This window comes from Pogona vitticeps, chromosome 3 (assembly GCF_051106095.1).
Source record: "Pogona vitticeps strain Pit_001003342236 chromosome 3, PviZW2.1, whole genome shotgun sequence".
Lineage (NCBI taxonomy): Eukaryota > Metazoa > Chordata > Lepidosauria > Squamata > Agamidae > Pogona > Pogona vitticeps.
This window is the reverse complement of record NC_135785.1, coordinates 117,383,267-117,396,141: the sequence shown is the minus strand read 5'-3', so window position 1 is coordinate 117,396,141 and position 12,875 is coordinate 117,383,267.

The following is a 12,875-nucleotide window of genomic DNA, read 5'->3' as shown; positions in this document are numbered from 1 at the left end:
TAGACTTACGAAGACGAGCGAGAGCTACGTTTTCTCTCGGTGACAGACTGGCCGAGGATAAGGCCTGGGCGTTCCAGGACGGACGTCAGTATAAAATCCAGCCGCGTTCAATAGGGACACGGCAAACCCGAGTTGTAGGCTGTTTGCTTGTAACCTCGTTCCTTAGAGAGAAATAGTTCCTAACGCCCTTCCCGCTTCCCCCACCCCCATCCTAAGTAAAATCTCATTTCCCATAGGAGCGAAAGGACAAAGCTAAGATTTGACCACATTTGCGGTTGAGTAGATACCCTTCCTCCAAGGAAGAAAGTAAAAGAGGGGTCCATGAAACCAAGAACAAATCCTCATTATTTCGTATGATTTGTATGTGGGATCGTCACCAAACCACAATCAAATCATGGGTCCCATATATACCCACAAATGACACCATAAAAACCATGTCTTCTTTGGCACATGGCTTTGCGGTGGCGCACAACATGGATCTGAGGCATGAATCCTTGTGATTTATTATTATTTTTAGATGCAATCCTCCCTTAAGCACTGTCAGATAATACACCACAGAAATCATGGGTGCTTCAGTGCATGGCTTTGCATTTATTTATTTATTTATTTATTTATTTATTTATTTATTTATTTATTTATTTTATTTATTTAATTTATATCCCGCCTATCTGGTCGGTTAAGACCCCTCTTGGTGCAAGAATTTGGTTATGAGGCAGGATGCACGTGATTTTTCTGTAATATGCTCTCCTAACCACTGTCCAATTAGGCTCGATCTACACCCACAGACTACAACACAGAAATCATGGATACCTCAGCACATGCCTTTGCTGTGGTGCAAAAACAGCCATCCAACGCATGGATCCTCATGATTTTTATGTGGGATCTGCCCCCTGAACCTCTGCCAAATAGTAAATCCCATTTGTACCCACAGGCTACAACATAGAGATCATGGGTCCTTCAGTGCATGCCACTGCAGTGGTGCAAAAACATGGATCCCAGACATGGATCTTCATGAACTCATTTGCACCACAAATTATTACAATATAGAAGTAATGGGTCCAGTGCATGGCTTGGGAGTTGGAGAAAAACATGGATCTGAGCTATAGATCCTCATGAGTTCACATGATTTGTATGTGGGATCTGCCCCAGACCAAACCATGTCCTTTTGCGCTGACTTTGGGTATTGCCATGAAGCACACCATCATGTGGTTTATGGCAATTGTGTTTCTGTTGCACATCTCATGGTAACCTAGAGTGTCATAAAGAACAAAATGGAGTTTCCTCCCATCCCATGTCCAAAGGCTGATTAAAACAATTGTTGTATCTTTCATTACTATACCACAAAGTGGATCAGGTCTGATCAAGGCTGTCCAACGTTGGCCACAGAAATTAGGACACTTCTTTTAAAAACCATGTTACATTCCCTCCAACAATCGTATCCCCTAACACATGCAATGTGATGTGGGATGATCCAAATCTGGGATGTAGAAGGAGGGGTGAAATCTCCACCCTTCAGACAGAGACAAGAGACCTGTGGGTTCCTGAAGGCTGGCTACCCAAGAGAGCATCTCTGGTCCTTGGCACACTTTTTCCCTTGGTGGGGAAAAAAGGGGAGTCCTTCTCAGCCTGGCCCAGATATCCAGGGCCAATCCCCTGCTGTTTCAGGAACCTTCATTCTGAGAAATGTTGGGGATTAATTTTCCTGATGGCCTAGTAGTGAAAGTGAAACAGATGAGCAAAGTGGCCCAGGATGATGAGAAGGGAAGCAAAGAGGAACTTGTGTTTTGTGTTTGTGAGAAGTGAACGTGATCCTTAGGCAACTTTGCAGGTGTTCTCAAAAGAAGGCTTGCTACTAGTCAGGCTCCTACTTCTAGGCACAGGAGCCAGGCCAGGAAAGCAGTTGGCAGCCCAGCCTACCTAACCACCACTGAGCCCTGTCAAAGCTGAGACTAGTTTTCATTCAAAAGTTGGTGGTTGCTCTGCTGGGTTCCAGAGCCTGGGTCTGTTTACGTGGTTGACGCAGCAACGCTGTGCCAAGCCAGCCCAGGGCTACTGGTCATTCGTGCTCTGGACCAGGTCGCCGACAGAAGGAGCTTCAGGGCTCTCCTGCTGGTGGCTCTTGGTTGGGCAAGACGTTCGCTTCAACCAGGCTCTCCGGCATCAGCGCATAGTGGGGAACCGAGAAGGATATCCGGAGCTTTCAGAGTGAGTGACCAGGACAGGCTGTGGGGCAGAGTGAAGGGCAAGGGTGGGCATCTTTTGGCTCCCAGCACCCAGCCAGCAGAGAGTACAGTTAAAATAGGAGGAGAGGGGAAATTCCTACGAGTAGCAGTGTTGATTTGTTACATTTTCGGAACCTTGGGGTATCTGGTCCCCAACCTACATAATATAAAAATCATTTCTGCTGGAGTCATTTAGAAGTGGCAAAGCCACTTTTTCAAACACCTCACTCTAGTCTTATCAATATCATGGGAGTGCATTTTATTCATCTGGTTTAAGAGCACTTTTTTAAATCTAGGAAAGTGGTCAGTGGATTTTTTTTAAAATTTGCTTTGCTAGTTATCAAAGCAACAACCTTAACCTCAACAGGTTGCCTGACTGGGGCTTTTAAATAGATGGTTGTGCCTTCCTGCTTTGAATGTGTTTTTGGTGTTGCTCTTGTTTGCCTTCCCCCCCCCCGTAGTATTTGTTTGATCCTTTCGAATATTTGTATACTTTAAAAATAAAAATAAAGGGAGAAAGAGGGAAACATACCACTAGAAGCCCAACTAATTGCATTAAGTTTTCTTTATTATTACTGAGTATACAGTATTCTTTAAAAGATTCTGGGTTCTGGACAAGTGCAGGTGACCCAAATAGTGCCAATAATATGTGGAGTGGGAAAGTTCTTCTCTTCTCCCTCTGCCTGACCGAGTGGGGAGTGTTTGGAGATATTCCAGGGCAGAGACCTCTAGGGCAGCCAAATAGGATGGTGGGGAAAAGGAGGTGTCCTGTTCCCCACTCCCTATATAAGCATCCAAAGGAGAGGGAGGAGAAGAGTAAAGTTCATCTTCTCCCCACCCTACCCTCCAGGACCAAACTGCTATTTGTTCACCCGGTCATGGGCAGGTATGAGAGTTTGAAAAGAGATTGCTTGTTGGCAGTGGACCAGGTGGGCGCTAACCCCACCTAAACAGCTCTGCCTCTCACAAGGTTAACTATTCTTTCTCTCTTCCAGGGTGTGAGGAGGTGGTGCCTGTGTTCCCGCGGTGCAGGCACTCCAGCAGCAGAAGACGCTGCTCCTTTACCTGAGAATTAGGAGCCCAAACAGCTGATGCACTGCCCTCACACACAGTTCCTGTAGCCAAACAAAACCCCATTCCCTGCCCTCAAGGAGCCTCTCTAGTCTAAACCCGCAACATTTCTAATCAGGAGAGAAAGGGGAGGGAGAGGAAACAAGATTAGAACCTGACGCCCCCTGACACCCTTTTTCCTCTCTTATCGTTCCTTTCACTTTGTGTAATGTTTTATTATTTAATAATTGTTTATATATCAATTTTATTGTAGTATTTATGTTGTTAGCCGCCTAGAGTGGTCCTGACCCGACCAGATAGGTGGGATATAAATAAATAAATAAATAAATAAATAAATAAATAAATAAATATAATAATAATAATAATAATAATAATAATAATAATAATAATAATAATAATAATAATAATAATAATAATAATAATAATAATAATAATAATAATAATAATAATAATAATAATAATAAGTGATGAAAGGGAAGAAAAAATGGGATTGTTCAATACCTCCTTAGCCTTGCAGAAGATGAGAAGGGCTTGGAGGTGATGAAGGAGGGGAGGGTCAACTACAGGTACACGGAGAACTCTTTGGCTGACAGCAGATCTTAGGTGGCCCTGCTTTCTTTGGGATGCTGGGAAACATTGTCCCCAAAAGTAACATCTCCCAGTTCTGTCACTAAATATGGTTGATCTGTGGGAGTCTCCTCTCATCAATCCTTCAAAGACATGGACCAATGCTCCTTTAACACCTGCCTTCCAGGTCAGCCCCACAGTTCCCCCAGATTGTGGTCAGTGTGTTAACGGTCAGCTGTGGTTTATTCCAGTGAAGCCTTTCAGGGGACAGATGAAGGTTTTAGGACATAAAATACATTCAGGATCACCAGTGCTTTCTTGAGATGCTCTTGAGTTGGCTGCCAGGTGAAATGAGGAACTTAAGGGGCCCCACAAACATTTGCTTTTTACTGAGTCATTCATTCTAGCAGGAGTTGCCTTAAGATTTCATGTTCTAATCTGTTGTATCGATTACTTTTCCTAGTCTTCTCATGGCACCTCCTAATCATACCAACATGAAGACAGAAGATTCAAGCCTTTAGGTAAATTAAGCATGTCTATCATCTCTAAGAAACGATACAGCACCCACAGCAAAAAAGAGGCATAATCAAAACACTGGTAGACGGTGCAAATCGGAACTGTGAAGCTCAGTTTCTCAGCACTGAACTCAACCATCTGAATTGGGCCCTACAGGCAAATGGCTACTCCAAAAATGAAATCACAAGAGCCATCAAACCAAGAAAACAGTACCGAACTGAAGAAGAAAAACAGCCACCCACAAATAAAAGTATTTCTGCCATACATCAAAGGGATCACGGACCGCATGGGGAAACTTTTGAAAAAAACACAACCTACAAACAGTATTAAAGCCCACCACAAAAATACAACAAATGTTACGGTCGGCAAAGGACAGAAGGGATCCCCTCACCACTGCAGGAGTATACCAGATACCTTGCAGTTGTAGCCAGGTATACATTGGAACCACAGAACAAAGCATCCACACCAGAATCAAAGAACGTGAGAGACACTGCAGATTAAAACAACCAGAAAAATCTGGACTGAACTGGAGGTCAGATCACTCAGAAACAGGCTCTTAAAAACAGAAGAAAATGTGGCTTTTGCCATTGTGAACTCTTGTATGTGTCCCAGAGGGATCTGGCTGCCCAGTGGTGGGATCTGGGGCCTGATGAATCCACAGCTTAGCGGAGCACAGCTCTCCTCCTAGCTTCACACACTGACATTGGGTTCTTCTTATTCTGACTTGTAGTGCCTTGGAAGAGCCACCACTAGGAGGCGGCATTGGATAGAATGTGGAGAACTCTTCTTTGCCTTGGGGAAGGAAGGAAGGAAGGAAGGGCTGCCCACTCTGTGTGAAAGCCAGCGGTGGAGGAAGGAGGCCTCTTTTATGTCTCACAATCCTTGCACATGGCACTGTTCCCATATCCCTTCTTCTAAAGGGCCTGTCGTAGATCTGAACCACAAATGCTCCTAAAAGTAGGGGTCTCAAATGGTCTCCAGCTTGAATCTTGGTTCTCACTTAAGCAAATAAGAGCCTGAGAACACTAGGCAAATGTTCCCCAGGTATACCCCAGTTACATTGTTGTATACATTTCTGGTCACATGACGCATGGCCGTTATTGCATCATTTTTCTGGCCAGCGAGTAATTGTGGTTTATTTCCCCCTTGCTGGGAGGGTTGTGTTATTTTGTTCTGATAACATATTGGAACATTCCTTACTGGTATTGCATGTGTGAACGTCAATCATGCTGGGGAAAATGAAAAAGGGAGAGTGGTCAGGACCAAGTTGCCACTGTGAAGAAGTATGCCCTCCCTGTGCACTTGGCACAGGGGCAGCAGCGGCTATGCCCGGCCTTTGCCAGAGGAGGGAAGGAAACAGAGAAAGAAGAGTGGCCAGGACCAAGGTGCCACTGTGAAGAAGCGCATCTGTGAAGCTCACCGTGCACCTATAGGAGGGTTTCATAGACATGGGGTCCCCCATGACCAGAGCGTGGCCTCAGGAGTGTCCCCCAAAGGGATGTGTCACCCTGCAGCCCTGTAGGCTAATGGGAAAAGGTTGGAGGGGTTGGCTAGAAAAGGGTTGGCCATAGGCCTCCTGGGGCAGAAACGCCACAGCGGACATTTTGGGGCCCTTCTGTGCGTGGTTACTGCTCTTTGCAGAGACTGGGGCACTTTGGAGACAATGGTGGACAAGGAAAATCTGCAGTAAGTCGAACAGTACAAAAAACCCACATTTTAGTAAAATTGATTTAATACTATTCAAAGTAAAAACATTTTAATACCCAAGGAAGATTCCTATAATCTCTCTGTGTGTATGTTTAAACTCATTTTGATTTTCCAGGAGTCACCCCATAGAGCTTTAAGCAATAGTCTTCAGATAGAGGTTGATCAATAGTTAACAAAATAGACATCTCTCATAAGGCCTATAGACTTTTGAAAAAAGCCTGCAACTTAAAGACCATGTGCCACTATCAAAAGCATCAATGCTTTTAGATAGTGTTATGTTGTATTTCCACGCTGATGGGTGCTCGAAGATATTGAAGATTTACCAAGTAATATTTCTACATCATCACCTTAAACAATTTTCAGCCTCTGTTGCTCATTCTGCAAATTACAAAAATAAAACACCCACTCATCAGTATACATTTCTAATAGGTTAAAACAATTATTTATTGCAAGGATTCAGCACAGAATTGCAGAAAGGTGAAAAAGAAAAATAAGTCATTTCTGTTTCCCAGTGAAAACCAGTGGACAGCAGGATCACTGAGATTTCAGATGTCTAAACTCATGTTTAGGTTTGATAAGTAGGTTTGAAGTAGAAAGGAATAATAAGTTGAATAGTACAAACCCCCCACATTTTAGTAAAATTGATTTAATACTATTCAATGTAAAAAAAATCCACATTTTTATACCCAAGGAAGATTCCCAGAATCTCTCTCTGTGTTAAAACCCATTTTGATTTTCCAGGAATCACCCCATAGAGCTTTAAGCAATAGTCTTCAGATAGGGAGTGATCAGGCCTTAATAATAATCAACAAAATAGACATCTCTCATAAGGACTATAGACTTTTGAAAAAAGCTTGCAACTTTAAGACTACGTGCCACCAATTTTCAACCTCTGTTCCTCATTCTGCAAATTACAAAAATAAAACATCCACTCATCAGTATACATTTATAATAGGTCAAAACAATTATTTATTGCAAGGATTTAGCACAGAATTTCAGAAAGGTGAAAAAGAAAGTCATTTCTGTTTCCCAGTGAAAATCAGTGGACAGCAGGAACACTGAGATTTCAAACGTTTGAACTCACATCAGAATCAGGGTTTCTCAGGACCAAACAGGTCCAAAACTGAAATGACAAATGGGACTCCAGAGAGAATTGTGAGAGAGTGTTAATGGTACTCAGTTTCAATACAGTGGTGCCTCACTAGACGACGATAATCCATTCCACTGAAATCGTTGTTTAGCAAAATCATTGTCTAGTGAAAAGCATTTCCTTATTGGAATGCATTGAAACCTGTTTAATGCGTTCCAATGGGGAAGAATTGTCGTTGTCTAGTGAAGATTGGCCATAGGAAAGCTACTTTGCGAACCACCGATCAGCTGTTTAAATCGCTGTTTTGCGAAGCTTAGGTCCCAAAAACACCCATTTTGCGAGTGCGGAGGGAGCTGTCAAAATCGTCGTCTAGCGCACTGGTTCTTAACCTTGGGCTACTCGGGAGTTTTGGACTGCAACTCCCAGAAGCCTTCACCACTAGCTGTGCTGACTGGGGTTTCTGGGAGTTGCAGTTCAAAAGCAACTGAGTAACAAAGGTTAAGAACCACTGGTCTAGCGAAAATTGGTTTGCGAAGCAGGGACCAAACATTGTCCAGTGAAATTCCCCCATAGGAATCACTGTTTTGCGAATCGCTATAGCGATCGCAAAAAGTCAATGTCTAGCGACAAAACTGTCATGCGGGGTAACTGTCTAGCGAGGCACCACTGTATTTCATTAACCAAAATTCTCAGTGCTGGAAAAAGTGTCAAGAAAGTCAAAAGTGTTGTGATTGCTGATCATGTCCTGCCTGTCCAGCATAGTTAGTCCACCTTCCTGCAAAACAGAAAGGGAAAAAAAGGGTTTATTTCTTTGCAGATGCACATTTAGTATAAGTGAAACTCCAACAATAGCAGATGTAAAGCAAAGCAAAAGGCTACATAGACGAGCTTTAACCTTTGTTGTTGCTGTTTAGTCGTTCCAACCATCTCATCCTTTGTCGTCCCCTTCTCCTCCTGCCTTGACACTTTCCGAACATCAGCGTCTTTTTAAGGGAGTCTTCTCTTCTCATGAGATGGCCAAAGTACTGGAGCCTCAGCTTCAGAATCTGTCCTTCCAGTGAGCACTCAGGGTTGATTTCCTTTAGAATGGATAGGTTTGATCTCCTTGCAGTCCAGGGGACTCTCAAGAGCCTCCTCCAACACCACAATTCAAAAGCATCAATTCTTCGGCAGTCAGCTTTCTTTACGGTCCAGCTCTCACTTCCATACATCACTATGGAAAAACCATAGCTTTGACTATTCTGACTTTTGTTGGCAAGGTGATGTCTCTGCTTTTTAAGATGCTACCGAGGTTTGTCATCGCTTTCCTCCCAAGAAGCAGGCGTCTTTTAATTTTGGGGCTGCTGTCACCATCTGCAGTGATCATGGAGCCCAAGAAAGTAAAATCTGCCACTACCTCCATATCTTCCCCTTTTATTTGCCAGGAGGTGATGGGACCAGTGGCCCTGATCTTAGTTTTTTTGATGTTGAGCTTCAGACCATTTTTTGTACTCTCCTCTTTCACCCTCATTACAAGGTTCCTTAATTCCTCCTCACTATCTGCCGTCAGAGTGGTATCATCTGCATATCTGAGTCTGTTGATATTTCTTCCGGCAATCTTAATTCCGGTTTGGGATTCCTCCAGTCCGGCCTTTTGCATGATATATTCTGCAAATAAATTAGACTTGGGACAATATATAGCCTTGTCGTACTCCTTTCTCAATTTTGAACCATTCAGTGTTTCCATATCCAGTTCTAACTGTTGCTTTCTGTCCCAAGTATAGGTTTCTCAGGAGATAGATAAGGTGGTCAGGCACTCCCATTTCTTTAAGGACTTGCCATAGTTTGCTATGACAATTCTGATATATTTTGCATTTTTCTTTTGTTCTGTGTTTCCTGATGATGTGCTTGCACTGAATACAGCTGGGCTGCCTATGGCTTGGAGTGATGGCTGGGTGTTCTTATCAGGCCAACCTCTGTAGTTTCCTTCCTTCCCTTCTCACCCTGTTTGAATAAGGGAGCAACATTTGCACTGCAAGTAATCCACGATGTCACATGTTCTCCAGGAAATCTACTTCAGGTTTCAGAAAGCAGCTCTAAAATAATGTCCGTTGTTGGAAAAATATTGTCAGGAATATTAAAACTGGGTATCTGTGGGGAGCATGCTTTGTATCTGACACTAAAGTTTTCTCCCCATGTCCTCCCCACTGTTAGTTACCTTTTCTATTGCTAGCAACCTTTTCTTTCTTGTGTATATTGTGTTCTCTGAAGATAGACATGTGGAGATGTGGCTCCACAATTCCTTATATAAAAGACCAAAGACCATAAACTGTATATAAAAGTTATTTGTTTCCCTTAGCCAAGAAGCATCCAGAGTGATCCTTGCACATTTTCCAAGGGAAGAGGCGAAACTCCATGTTTTTCTCCACACCAGAAATGCAATTCCTCTGTCCCTGGAGTCTTGAAAAGGCTCTGACATAACTTAATATATTCCTTCTCTGACACACCCCACTTCTGCAGCTGATGATTGAGCTCTATCAAGGTAATGTTACACCTTAATATCCCAGCTGATGTGTGAAATGTAGATTTCTTGCACAGAGTATTCTGATCTGCTGATGCATGGTTCTTTCTGGAATTCGAAGACTCTTCAGCAAGCATAACAGAACAAAAAAGATTGGTTTCTGACTACATTTTATTTTCCCCCCAGCGAGGTGGGGAGCAATATGTTCATACTGTAAATATTTTGCTGTTAAATGTAGGTATACCTGGTTTATCATTGCCCTCACTAAATTAGTATGTTTAGAACTAACGTTATTAGTTAAAAAATGGGTTTAATGATAAATAATCAGAAACGGCACAGAGGTTTATAACAGAGATCGTTACAGAGACATTCCCCATTAGGGCTGATGTGAATAACAGCAGAAAAAATGGGAACCACTACTCTAGATTTTATGTAATGAAGCAAAATGTAGACTTCATTAATGTTAATATTGATCTTATGCAAGATAATGCATCAGCTAAGCTAAGAAAAAGAAATAAATCTGAAAATAAGCATGCTGTTGGAGCTTTTTATATTTCCCCAGCTCTGCCAGAACAAGACAATTAGATTTGGATATTAACTTTAATAATATTGATACCATTCCCAAAAAAAGCAATTTGCATAATGAGGTGAAATGCAAAATTGATCTTATTTGGAAGTGGTCCTTCAGTCCCACAAAATTCTACCCTCTAAAACCTCATTAATGCTTGCTAGAATGTGCCATATGGAGTGAAAAATTACATCACTGAAGTTTTTAAGTTTTTTACGTCAATATTATTATAACTGAAGCTGATTAAATCAAACATATTTTAGTATGGAGGTGAAGAGAGTGGAGAATGGCACAAACAATAAAATAGCATCTGTTTTTCACTGTACATGAAAAAGGCATAAATCAAAAATATACAATTCACACAAGTAAAAACAAACTTCACAGTAATATGAGATATATCATGCAACCATGGTAATACAAAACTGAAATGTCTATTATATTGCACTATCAAGAGTATTTGTTGCAACTATTTAATATTTGCCTTGAAGTGTCAACTTCTTGATTACCATAAACTAGGAGAGAGAAAAAACTGTATATTTTTTTCTGCATAATTCCTGTTTCTTCTTACTGATACTATAAATGAGTTGAAAAACGAGAGAAAATTACATGGGTTTTGCGCCTCCCATTTCCGCAAATGTGTTTTGCCTGTGATATTTTTGTTTGAATTTCTTTTGGTTTTAAGTTAATCAGATTTTTGCAATGGCAAGCTGCCTGAGAATTAGCACAGTGGACAGAGTGCCAGACTAGGGTCCAAGAGACTTGGATTCAAGTCCCCTTTGGGCCATTTGTCTTTGTGGTGGTCAACGATATCTGTAAAGCTCTCTCCTCTAATGACCAGAGGTCAGTGGGGAGAATGCCATGTACTTGCCACTAACTTAACAGCAGAGGATTTCCCCCACTGTTCCTTTGTTAGCCATCTTTCCTCTATTTTTCTGCTTTTAAAAGATAGATTTGTAGACATGTATTTCCATGTCTAACACAGCAGTTAGAAAGCATGTAAAAATATGAGTAGATAAATAGATACCACCATAGTGGGAAGGTAATGGTGTTCTGTGTCTAGTCACGCTGGCCACATGACCACAGAAACTGTATTCGGACAAACACTAGCTCTATGGCTTGGAAACAGGGAGGAGCACTGCGCCCTAGAGTTGGACACAACTGGACAATTGTCAAGGGGAACCTTAACCTTAACTACCTCTGTGTCATTTATGTGTGTGTGTGTGTGTGTGTGTGTGTGTAATGTATGTACGGTATATATACACATACATATGTACACACACACACACCCTACATACCTATATATTATTTATGTATTTAAAATATTTTTACGCTGCCTTTCTCTTTAAAAAGGACCCCAGGTACATCATTGAAAGACAATATTTAAAACTGAAAACAATGAATATGAAGAGGCAGTTAAACCAGTAGTAGACAATATAACACTAAAAAACATAAGTATACAAATACAGTATTAAAAAGGATCAAGCAAATGCTACACTTAGAAATGGAAAACATAAGTAGCATTAAAAACCCAGTTAAGGTGGTAATGTATAACAATTCATCTAAAAATCATATTCAGGTATCCGGTCACTGAGGGAAAGCTTGCCTGAAGAGAAAGGTCTTTGCCTGCTTACGGAAGGACAGCAAAGATGAGGCCAGTCTGGCCTCCTGTGGGAGGGAGTTCCAAAGTCTGGGAGCAACAACAAAGAAGGCTTCCTCCTCTGTTCCCATCAGACATACCTCAGAAGGTGGTGAGACTGAGAGAAAAGCCTCTCCTGATTATCTTAACACCTGAGCTAGCTCATAATGATATACAGAGAGAGAGAGAGAGAGAGAGAGAGAGAGAGAGAGAGAGAGAGAGAGAGAGACCAAATTTTCAGTGAGGTTTTCCCTAACTCTTATTTACAAGCCCTGCAAGTTTGGGTTTCAAATGTCCGAGTTATACATCAACAAAGAGCTCTGGTCCATGGGGTCACGAAGAGTTGGACACGACTAAACGACTAAACAACGACCACGATGAGAGAACTGGAGAGGTGGAGTCAGCAGCTGCATGAGGCTTGGCGGGAGAAGGAGGAGTCAGAGAGAGAAGGAACAGATACTGGGGGAGATAGAACTGGTTAGGGAAATAGGCAGAGAAAGTGGTAATGATATAGCAAGAGAAAAGTATGTACTGAGAGAACTGTTGATGATTTGCTTGTCTATAATGTTTATCTAAGAAATGTTTATCAATCTGCTTCACTTCAATAAATAATTTCTGTTTCTGTTCACAAGTCAAGTGTTCAGACAAACATCATTTATATTGTGGATTGAGGTAATCCACTGGTGGCAGCGAGAGGAAAATGCGACATGAGCCTTTGTGAGGGAAAGACAAGCAGGGGCCACAAGGGCGAACACCCTACACAGCATTACACTTGAGAATTGTTTTTAGTTCCTTCATAGTTGCTCTTTCAAGTTTCAGTCTTCTGATGTCTGGGCTGCAATCTCCATTTGGGTTGATGATTGAACAGAGGCACAGAACATCTTTAACAGTTGAAATTTCTTCACTCTCAACAGTGAAGTTATGTAATTCTTCTATGAAGAGAGCCATTGTCAGGGATGGAGACTCAAGTCACAGGACTTTATGTCAAGTTGGAATTA